Source organism: Anabrus simplex, chromosome 2, assembly GCF_040414725.1.
Source record: "Anabrus simplex isolate iqAnaSimp1 chromosome 2, ASM4041472v1, whole genome shotgun sequence".
In the NCBI taxonomy this organism is placed as follows: domain Eukaryota; kingdom Metazoa; phylum Arthropoda; class Insecta; order Orthoptera; family Tettigoniidae; genus Anabrus; species Anabrus simplex.
In genome coordinates, this window is record NC_090266.1 from 700170326 (window position 1) to 700183003 (window position 12678).

Here is a 12678-nt window from a genome sequence, read left to right on the forward strand (position 1 = left end):
GGCGCGCTGCCGCCTGAGCCACGGAGGCCCCTTTAATACAGGCTGAATATTTAATTACATATCTAGGCCTAATGGAATTCAATAAACTTTGACCCGTTTCTAAGCTCGCGCTAATAATTCCAGCATTTAAGACAGAACAAGTCAGTGCGATAAATATGAGATTTCATAATCACTAAACTGGCAATATCCTGAACAAATGCACATGTAAAGGCCGGTCTCCACTGATTAACATTTAACACCAACATGTTAAATTTAACATGTTACAATTGACATGTATATTGTGATTGTGTCTTCCAATTGACTTTGCATGTTAACTCAGAATGTTGAGGTTAACACTTTTAACATGTTGGCGTGTTTTCCGCTCCAAGTGGAAAACATGTCAAGTCAATTCGTTGTTCGGGAGATGTTGGCACAGCTTCGGCAACTTCCTTTCCGTTTCCATGTCAACAGATAGCCAAACGATGCAAACGACGTGCTTCTCGTGAAGTAGGATTATAGTTACAACACTCCGCAACACTCATTCTCTTTGTTATAAGCTACAAATACAGTACTGGTACCGATACGCGCACGTGTGTCGTTCTCTCTGCACTATACTAATATTTATAGTCAGAAATGGAGTAGAGCAAGATTACTTTGGACTTAATTAATGATATAATAGAAAGGCCTTGTTTGTGGGATGTCTCATCATAGGAATCCAGTGATAAAGCGAAGTAAGCCGACATTTTCCAGGAATTCTAAATTATCTATAATTGTTCCCGCGAGTGCATCGAAAAAACCTAGCGTTCCTCCGCTACCAGTACAGTCGAGTATTGCAAAAAAAAAAAGAAAAAAATCAGAAAAGTCGGGGTGGGAGCGGACAAAATTTATACTTCAAAATGGTTTGCTTTTGAAGCAATGAGCAGGATGACGGGAGGAAATGTGTCTAATAGAACTGCATTTCTAAATCATAACAAGAAGCAACAGTGGCAATAACAAAGGCAAAATCGTCTTCATCTGAGTCCATTGTCCTTGTCTGAAAATACCAGACACCACCTAAATGTATTACCACAAATTGATATGATGAACTACCTATATATAAACAAAGAAAGTCAAGTTTAACATGTTTATTAAGTGTGGACACAATGTTAAATGAAACAGTATTCAACATTTAACATTTAACATGTTGATGGTATCACCAGTTTACATTTAACACTTTTAACATTTAACATGTTGTTGTTAAATGTTAATCAGTGGAGACCGGCCTTTACATAGAGAATAGAACTGTACAACCAGCCATTGATTAACTGACAAAAAAATAAACCAACAACGAAAATAATATTCAGGAAACAAACAAGTAAATAATTACATACACCAGGAACAATTAGCACAGCTAACACAGTACAACTCCGAATAAAATCGCACAAGCGACTGAGAGCAAGCCAGCCCACGTGGCGATAGCTTCCTTAAGTGTGGCATCTCTGTTATCGTTGCCGTAGCAACAGACCAGCATTAGTCAACTTTTTTTTCGCCGGTGGCGCTAAACGTCAGGCTCCAACTCTCGTGGGCCCAAGCGTTGCCTACGAGAAACTGAAGGCCGGGGAATACAGCCCAATGGACGCAGCCTCGAGATACTTCCGACTAACGCCACTAGAGTCCTCTTTATTGAGCTGTCTCGCCCGCTCATTACCACGCATTCGAATACGGAAAACTATAGCAATTCATTAAAACTAATAATTTCAGAAAACTCTAAAGAGATATGAGATTTAAAAAATAGACCAAGAGCAATTGTATCACTTACTTTCTACAGCATATTTCTCACACTATGCTGAAACGAAATAATTCAAGAACACTTCGTAATAAATTAAGACAAATATATCAGCAGCATTATGTTCATAAGGGTCACTAATTTCCATTTCGTCTCATAGAAATACCGGTATTGTATATATTATGTGACATAACGGTACATAAGATTAGATTACCTGAATTGCAGGAAGCTATCATAATTTCAGCACTTTGCGGTTCAGGTCATTCGTTCTGAAATTCTTGAAGTCTGATCGGAAATTTCCTTGGCATGATTGTCCAGAATCGCTTTTATAAGCTTTGTTACTATTATTTTGCCCAGTGTTTCCAGCTCACAACAACCAACACAGTGAAAGCATTGCAGGAATTGGTACAAGTAGCGCAAAGAGGAGCACGTGAATTTTGAAATGTTTCTTAGGATGGACACCGCATTCTAAATAGATGCGTTAGAGGACTATAAATGGTGGCTGATGATAGTCCTTGTAGGCAGGTTTCACAGTGTGTATGCTCCTCAGCCACTTTTACCGAATACCGGTAGCTATTAATGCCAGGGGAACAAGCTCCTAAATGGCCATTTTTACCATTCTTTCCAATCTCGTTTACTTTTTTCGGAAGTTCAAATCCCTTAAAACTTCTCTGATTTCATTTCCCGTACCGGTATCCTACTTCTCAATTTAAAGATTGTTTTTTCTTAATCTGATATTTATTTTTCTCATAAATATATATTTAGATTTAACTGAGCAACTACCGTTTCACTGACACAGAAACGAGACTTGTACTCCTTTTTCCTTTGAGGTCGACATAGAACAGTTATTTTCTGAAGATGTGACATGTTCATCGTTATCCGAATCGGAAATTTTATCATTATGGCAACACGTCATTTCCTGGAGCTGGATCCTTTCTGCGTTTGACACTTCTCTGCTTGTGAACAGGATACACATTAAAAACCGAAGGAAATTTGTTGGGAAGAATTCGTTTGATTGATATGCTTATACTGAAATATGATGTATTAAACTATAAGCTACACCTCGGGAACAATTGTTAGGTACCCAAAGAGATCCTACGAGCTTTATCACCTTGTATCGAAATAGCTTGCCTCCATTTCTCTTTTAAACCGCACTCCGAGGGGAAACTATGAGACGTCATATTTTCTTGCGTTTTAGCAGCATCCGAAGTACATAGAGGTACACAACAGTGCACCGTCTTCTCACCTTTGCCGGGTAGAGCGGCACAGGAGGTTGAGGCGCTGGCCTGACCCCAACTTGGAAGGTCAATCCTGGCTCAGTCCGGCGGTATTTGAAGGTTCTCAAATACGTCAGCCTTGTGTCGGTAGATGTTCTGGCACATTAAAGAACTCCTGTGGGACTAAATTCCGGCGTCTCCAAAACCCGTTAAAGTAGTTAGTGGGACGTAAAGACATTGACATTATTATTATTATTATTATTACCTTCACAGACCGTCACAGACACTCACCGATTGAGACAATACTCACAATAAATTGCACAAGATCAACACAGCATCACAATTACTCCGCACATCGCAGTGTTAAAGTCCGACTAGAACAGAATATAAACCTGACATCTAGCGGCCAAACCGTGAACATGGTCGGGCCATCCTTTCAGCGATAAATGAGGTGCTATGTCCCGGCCTTGTACATCTCGTAAGCAACGGCCCAAACGAGGTCCCACACCGCTGGCTGCGCAGAAGTGTGTGACTGGGGAAGATATGTCCATGCGCGTACCGCCATGTTTTGGGCGCTCCTCAGCTTGACGAGGAGATCGTAGTACGGAATGCATGCGTTAACTTACACTTCGCACATACGAAAACACCCGCCCTAGTAAATTATAACAGCCTGCACCAACTACCGTGTACACACGCAATAAATATACATAATATAAAGACTGTGGTGGTATCAAGATATACATATGTATAAAAACTGAACACATCTTGCACTGTTCTGAACAATCTATACAAATCCTTTGGATAGCCATAAAAGAAAAAACGTTAGCAGACTGAATAAAAAGACTAAAAATACACTACTAACAAAAATAAATAAATATAAATAAACACATATTTGAAATTCAGCCCCCGAAAACAGAAAAATGCAGTGTATAGGCCTAGCGGTACCTCAAAAATGATCATGTCACTCTCTTTAATATAAGGGCCATGTTTATAACTGACATGTTTGAACATTCGGAACAGATACATGTAATTGAAACCTGGGCTCTACACTTTAGCTTTATTGAAATGTTCAAATTACTGCAGTCTACAAATTATGTATGATTACAGGTCGTGAGATAAAAGTACCTGTCTGGCAGCAAACTGGAGAACACAATAATGAATTAAACATATACAAACTCCTGTACAGATAGCAAGAATCTTCAATATCAACAAAGTGAAAACCTGTGAAATAAAATATTTCTGACTTATCATTCTTCTCTGATAGGTCATTAGAGCAAATTTTACTCAATTCTGTGAACAGATTCTTTAAAAATTACATGACTGCAGATTTTTTAAAAATAGATACATTTCTTAAATCATTTTCTGAACATGAAATGCCGGCCCCACGATTTAGGGGTAGCATGCCTGCCTCTTACCCGGAGGCCCAGGGTTCAATCCCTGGCCAGGTCAGAGATTTTTACGTGGATCTGAAGGCTGGTTCGAGGTCTACTCAGCTTACGTGATTACAATTGCGGACCTATATGACGTTGAGATACCGGCTGAGGGGATTCGTCTTGCTGACCACCTGACACCTCGTAATCTGTAGGCCTTCAGCCTGAGCAGTGGTCGTTTGGTAGGCCATGGCCTTTCGGACTTGTTGTGCCATGTGTTTTAGTGTTTTAGTTTGGATATGAAATAACGTAATTGGATGAGTAGAACTTAAATTATAATTTCTGTGTGATTTGGACTTGGGAAATGTTGCCTTACATTCGTTACACTGGTGCTAGTCTGCCTGTATTTTGGATTTCTTAAAATGAAATGAATGTCTAGAGTTAGTTCGATTTTCTCCAAGTGGTTTAGGCTTAAGTAAGAATGTTATAATTTAAGATGTTAAACACTCCTCGTAATATTATCTTCTTAAAGATTACTGCTTTTACAAACTCAAACTGAATTAGCATTATCTGAACACAAATAAAAGTAGAAAGTGCGTTCAAATTTTTTCTCTAATATGAGCACGATGATTTACACCAGAAAGAAAATAAATTAAATGTAAAGGACTTGCAAAAAGATTAATATCATAGTTAAACAGTTATTTTGATTAGTGTTTTCTAGGACTGACAAGATTGTAATGAGCTTTATTTATACTTTATATTGTCAGATTTTCCTTAAATAGCGTATTAACATTTATATGTTTTATTATAAAGCAGGTGTGAAAAAATGGAGAACATAAGACATACAATACCTGTAAATCATTTTCCCAGATATTTGATAATAATTTGAAGAAATACCTTACCCTAATATTAAGAGGGTTTTATCAAGTTTTATAAATAATATCTTACGGATTCTAGTGCATAATCGAGACTGCTAGTTTCTATGATTTTGATACTCTCTAGTGTGAACTATTTTCAGTTAGTGCATAATCGAGACTGCTAGTTTCTATGATTTTGATACTCACTAGTGTTCAATATATTACTGTATTCTACCCGTTTAAGCCACGACTAACATATTAGAGGCACGAGACCCCCTCAGGGGTGCTCAGTAAGGGATTGACATGTTCCATAAAAAATGGTGTGGATCAAGGAAATGGGCAGATATCGGTAAATAATGAACCATCGAAATACAAATTAATGGTGGATAATTTATTCCAAAATAATGATTATGATTGTGTAAGATGATCACTAAAAGTTTAATCTTACGTTAACTCTTGCTGTACATCCAACAATGGAAGAAAATGGGATGGTTCAGACTCTCGATGGAGGATTTTTGCCTCCTCCTTGTTTCGGCACTGTCCTCCTTTTCTAAATAGTCTTGTTCTCTTTTATATACCTATCTATTTGCTTCTCTTACACTACTCGTGGTCAGTTTTAAAGCCAACCAAGAGGACCCGTGCTGCTCCGCAACGTTTGTTATGAGTAGGTGAATTAACATGTCTTGATATGAAATTGCTCCTCTATACATTGCCCGGGTACGTTCTTGAATGTTTCCTTTCAGGGCATATATTACCTGTTAATTTTGTATCAAGTGATTTTTTGTAGATTTCTTTATTGTGACGTTGATTGATATTTTGCGAGCTATTTTTTCCTCTTAGAATTATTGCTGTGTGTTTAATTAAAAGTATAATTTTAGCTTACTTTGTTTTGTTTGGAATTTTCTCTTTGTTGAAACCCATATTTTCTGGGAAATAGCCAAGTCTTTCAAACAATTGATAAAAGTATGTGATAATTGTATGTACTCTGCCGGAAAAAAGTACACCTGGAAAGACGACATCGATTTTCATGCGATGACGTCAGATGCCACTTGGGGGTTAGTAGATGTACTGATAATGGTATCAACGTCGTCCGCCAACAGATAGCGTAGTGACATAGCTGCAAGGGCGCCATCTGCGTGTACCCTTTAATAGGGAATGTTTACATCCATAAGGCTTAGTGTGTTGTAAACGTGTGAAGCAAACAGGCGCTATGCCACGGAGACGCACTCGTGCTTCCTACAGCCAACTCAGTGAGTTTGACAGGGGTCAGATTGTGGCCATCCGGGTAGCGTGGGATGGTCCTTCCGGAGAATTGCCACACAAGTTGGACGTGCTGCGTCAGTTGTACAACGATGCTAATTGCAATGGTCACGTGAACATTCTCACGCCTGTAGACGAGGTTCTGGACGTCCACGTAGCACAGACGTCCGCCAAGATCGTCATATTGTAAGGGCAGCAGTAGTAAATCGTACAGCTACCACAGCACAGATACGAGGGTTTCTGAGCCCAGAAGTGTCAACATGAACTGTTGCCAACCGGTTACAAGCAGTGGGACTACGGGCACCCACACTTCTAACCCGTCTTTCACTCACACCATAGCATCGACGTGCACGGCTCGAATGGTGCAGTCAGAGGATCACTTGGAAAATGGGTTGGCGGACCGTGGTCTTCAGCGATTAAACCAGGTTCTGCCTGCACGCAAGGGATGGTCGTTCGCGCGTACGACGTCCAAAAACATTACACTTTTATACTCACCTTGGTCCGCCTCTATGGTGCAGTGGTTAGTGTGATTAGCTGCCACCCCCGGAGGCCCGGGTTTGATTCCAGGTTTAGCCACGAAATTTGAAAAGTGGCAGAAAGGCTGGTATGGGGTCCACTCAGCCTCGGGAGTTCAACTGAGCTGAGGGGTTCGATTCCCTCCTTAGTCATTCTCGAAGTAGTTTTCCGTGATTTCCCACTCTTCTCCTCCAGGCAAATGCCGGGATTGCACCTAACTTAAGGCCACGGCCGCTTCCATTCCTCTTCCTTGTCTATCCCTTCGAATCCTCCCATCCCCCAAAAGGCCCCTGTTCACCATAGCAGGGGGAAGCAGCCTGGGCGAGATACTGGTCCTCCTCCCCAGTTTCATCCCCAGACCCTAAGTCTCACTCTTTAGGACACATCCCTTGCGGCGGTAAAGGTGGAATCCCTCGCTGAGTCCGAAGGAAAACCCAATCTGGGGGAGGGGTGTTAAACAGATTAAGAAAGAAAGAAAGAAAGAAAGAAAGAAAGAAAGAAAGAAACTCACGTTAATCTTTGCCCAGTCAGCAACAATTTTTGCAACAGTGTGCAAACGCAGCTCACAATGAAGTTCTTCGTTTTGACATAAACAGTATGAAACTGCTCTAAATAAGCAATTACCATCATCTAGTATAGGTACAATTCTTCGGGTTTCCGTGACAGGTGGCCAATGTTTGTGACAGAGAAGTGAGAGGGTCAAGACCCGTAGGAAGGCCAAAATGTGAAATGGGAAGATGTAGAGGAACAGAAACTCTACTCTGAGAGAAAGAAATGGCGAGTGCTTGTACATCACACCCAGGAAACTGGAGCTGGAAAATGATGCTGATAAATGTGTAGTCAAAGTGAAATACTCTCGACAAACCAGGACTCCATGACTGACCGCTCATTTATGTAGACCACAGCGAGGAGACGTCATACCAACTGGCGCATGCGTACGCTCATGCATGTGCGCCCCTTAGAATTTCCGTCACGCACTTGGCCGGCAGTAGACCAGTGGTCTTGAAGTACTGTCTAACGTTTTGGCCAATCAGAATGCTATAATTTTCTTTAATAATATACCGCAAGAAATGTATAGAATATGCTTTTAAAGGCACTCTACAAATCTACAGGCCAAGGGCCTTCGCCATGATGCCTTACGATATCAATCGATTCAGCCGTTCTCTCAAAATCACGGTAACAAAAATCAGCCTAGTGTTTTAAATACCGGGTGGTTCACCAGCCCCTTGAGATTTCGTTTTATGCATATCGCCACTTTTACTACGATTCTGAAATACATCGGTCCCTCTCCCTAAGCCCGGGTAGTATAACGATATATGTGTTTACGGGCTAGAAGGCAGCAGGAATCGTGAGCGCCACTATTAATTCATTAAGGGTGCCTCGATTGAACCCGTAAAACGAGCACAATTACGAAGAACAACTACCTTACAACAAGAGGTGCACACACATTATGTATTCCAGCGACGGGTATGTTGATATGTTTACTCATCTATGGAGAAACTAGACAGAATGCATACCAGGTCCAACCCCTGTATCAGGAAATTAAGATCGCTATCGGGATAGACGACAACCAACAGGCATGATATTTTGTATTGTGGAAAGACGTCTGCGGGCTACTGCGTCCCTGGGAAGGTCACGTCCTGTTAGAGATCATTCCGTGACGTCCACTTACAACGAATCTTCACACTAGCACAGGGACCATTGCACAGGAAACGAACATCAGCTGGGCGTCTGTTATACGGATTTTGCATATCTAGTGGTTTCACCCTTACCATCTGCACTCACACCGGGAATTCCATAGCCGTGACTTCGAAGGACGGGTGGCGTTCAGTCAATGGACCCTGCAGCATGTGTGCACTGACCCTGCCTTTTTAGCAACAATCTTATTTACCGACGAAGGGCGGTTCCACAACAATGGAACCGTTAATCGATATAATATGCATTACTGGTGTGTGGATAATCTCCATTGGATACGACAGGCAGATTTTCAGGTACAGTGGGGCGTGAACGTATGATATGTATCGTGCGTGATCACCTCATTGGGCGCTATTTCTTTGAGGGACTTCTGACGAGAGAACGCTATCTGACATATCCCCACGATGACCTGCCACTGTTCTTGGAGCATGTGCCACTCATTGACCGCTGCAGGATGTGGTTTGAACATCACGGAGCTCTACCGCACGTGGCGGTTGCCGTCCCGAATCAATCTCCATGCGAGTATGCGACGTATTCTGATAAATGGATAGGAATGGAAAGACCTGTTCCCTGTTCCGTCAGATCGCCCGATCTTATGCCTCTGGATTTTTTTGTGGTACCATGTAAAATAACTGGTGTATGCACAGCATCCGAGCAATCCTGGTTACATAAGACAGCTCATCACCGAGGCATGCCGATCCTTACGACGGAGATGTTGCCACATACCAAACGCTCCTTACAACATCACGCGAAGCTCTGTATCTACCACGGAGGTCGTCAGTTCGAGCAGGTGCTGCGTTAAAAGACGTAAGCAAATAAAATCCTTTCACATGTTTCCTAGCCTCTTCCAGCTCAGCTCTTTACCATATGCCACCATACCAATGGCCCTTGTTTCAGGACCAAATAAACAAATCGGTCTGCAGAAGCTATCATGTATTCAACCTTATCACATCTCAGTCAACTGGCTATGAAGAAATAATCCTTGCGTGCGATTCGAATCTTCAAGCACCGCCCACTATCGCAACTCCCACCGCACCACTGCCAAATGAGCTATTGTGGGACTTAACATACAGGGCGCAGTTTCCAGACTATACAGTACGTGTTCAATGTCCGTGAGGGCACCTCCTGCTGTAAGGTACATGTAACATATTTCTTGTATCTGTTCTAGTTTTACGGGTTCCTTCGGGGTACTCACAATGAATTAATAGTGGCGCTTAGGACTCCTGCTGGTTTTAATTCCGTAACGTCGACTCTTGTTATATTACAACGGTTTAGGGAGAGGGAATGATATATTTCAGAAGTGTAGTAAACGTGGTGGGATTCATAAAACTAAATCGCAAAGGACTGGTGAACGACCCGGTATACAGATAATAATATCTAACATCCTGAACAAATGGCGGTTTTAAGTGACTCAGAAATGCAGAAATCATGCCATGAACAAGGTTGCTTTATCGTTTCAGTAAGTCTGCACATTTTCTAGGTTGACGCCCCGAACAAATAGCATTTAAAAAATCTGCACATCGAAGGTTTTCAGCGATGGATGGATAGGGAAGGGCTATGATCGGGAAGGTTGTGGCCGTAGCCTCAATTTAGTTACAGCCCCAGCTTTCCATGGTATGAAAGTGGAAAACCACGGACAACCACCTTTAGGCCTGCTGACGGTGGGATTTAAAACCACCATCTCCCGAATGCCAGCCCAAAGGTACGTGACCTTAACAGCACAGCCAACTCGTTCGGTATTAAATCTACTCTTACGTGCTAACCGTTTGTGCAAATGAGCACATAACCGAGCACACTACAGAGATGATGATTCTCTGTAAACTTTGAGACACTTTCGAGCAGCAGTCTGGTGACGTCACATGATAAACCGCTCAACTCTTGACTCCGTGTTTTGCATATGGGCATATAGGTTATCTTACAACTACTAGGAATTCAACTGACTGACTCAGTGCCAACGCATGCTTATGGCTCATGGGCGTACCGAGAAGGGACTTCGGAGTGACATTCCCTCACGAAATTTCGTAAAAATAATGGAAGCAAATTTTAATCTATATATGTAAGATAACTTGTCCTGACTGACTGACTGACTGACTGACTGACTGACTGACTGACTGACTGATTCATCATCGCCGAGCCAAAACTACTGGACATAAAGAAATGAAATTTTGGGGATACATCCGTATTAACATGTAGGTGCTCATTAAGAGAGGATTTTCGGATATACCGTCGCTAAGGAGGTGAAAAGGGGGGTGAATTTTAAAAATTAGGATATCTATATCTCAAAAACTTAAAGGTTTACAGACGTAAAAATTGGTATTTGGAATCTCCTTTAAAAATAAAGAAACACTTGTTTTTCTGTTTTCGGAAAATCCCATTAAGGGGGTTGATAAAGGGGGAAAAGTGGTTGAACACCTTTTATGAGGAGACTTGTACCTCAAAAACTGAAGCTGTTACAGACATGAACATTTAAATTTGGAATCTCCTTTCAAAATAAAGAAACACGTATTTTTGTGTTTTTGGATAATCCGAAGAAGAGGGTGTGAACAGGAGTGACAAACGGGGTGAATTTTTAAAAAGACTGTATCTGAAAATTATCTCAGACACGTAACATGTTACAGATTTGAAAACTGCTATTTGGAATTTCCTGTAAATGTAAAGAAAGATAATTTCTTTAGGGAAAATCCACTTAAGTTGAACTGAAGGAGGGAGTGATTTTTTAAAATTAGTGTATCTACAGTATATCTCAAAAAATTAACATGTTGCAGACGTGAAAACTGGTATTTGCAATCTCCTTTAAAAATAAGGAAACACATATTCTTTGGTTTTCGAAAAAAACCACAACGGTGTGTGTGTGTGTGAATATTTGAACGATTAGTTGAATTATTTGTATGAGAATGTATGTATATGTACCAAAAATTCTAGAGATGTTACAAACGTGAAAACTGGTATTTAGAATCTCCTTTAAAAATAAAGGACCGAGCTCGATAGCTGCAGTCGCTTAAGTGCGGCCAGTATCCAGTATTCGGGAGATAGTAGGTTCGAACCCGACTGTCGGCAGCCCTGTAAATGGTTTTCCGTGGTTTCCCATTTTCACACCAGGCAAATGCTGGGGGCTGTACCTTAATTAACGCCACGGCCGCTTCCTTCCCACTCCTAGCCCATTCCTGTCCTATCGTCGCCGTAAGACCTATCTGTGTCGGTGCGACGTTAAATAACTAGCAAAAAAATAAAAAAATAAAGGAACACGCATTTGGTGGGGGAATCAACTTGGTAGGAGGGGGGATGAAAACGGAGATGAATTCATTTTACGACGATACATATATCTCAAAAACTGAAGATGTTACAGTCGTGATAATTGGTATTTGGAAGCTCGTTCAAAGAAACGGGTACTGTTTGTTTTTGGAAAATTCACTTGAGTGGAGAGTATGAAAGGAAGTAAAAATATTGATTTTTTTTCGGAGAAACTGATACCTCAAAACTGAAGGTTACAGAAGTGGAAATTGGTATTTGGAATCTCCTTTAAAAATAAAGGAACACGCTTTGTTGGGTGGAGGGAAACCAACTTAACGGGCGGGGGTGGAATGAAAAAGGAGTTGAATTCTTTTCATGAGGATACTTATATCTCGAAAACTGAAGATGTTACAGACATGAAAATTTGTATTTGGAATTTTCTTTCAATGTAAAGAAACACGTAATCTTTTGTTTTTGGAAAATCCACTTAAGGGTGGTGAATTAATTGAAAAATTAGTTTAATACTTTGTATGAGGATACATATATCTCAAAAACTAAAGATGTTACAGACGTGAAAATTAGTATTTGGAATCTCCTTTAAAAATAAAGAAACACGCATTTTGGGAGGGGGCAACTTGGGGCGGGGACGGTGAAAAACGAGTTTAATTCCTTTGTATTGTACCGGTTACGACCTGTACATGCCGTATTTTTTGACTATTAATTGTACTTCATCATCTCGCAAGACGTTCAGAGCGAACTTGGTTTTTTTTACGGTCGGAGGAGCGAAC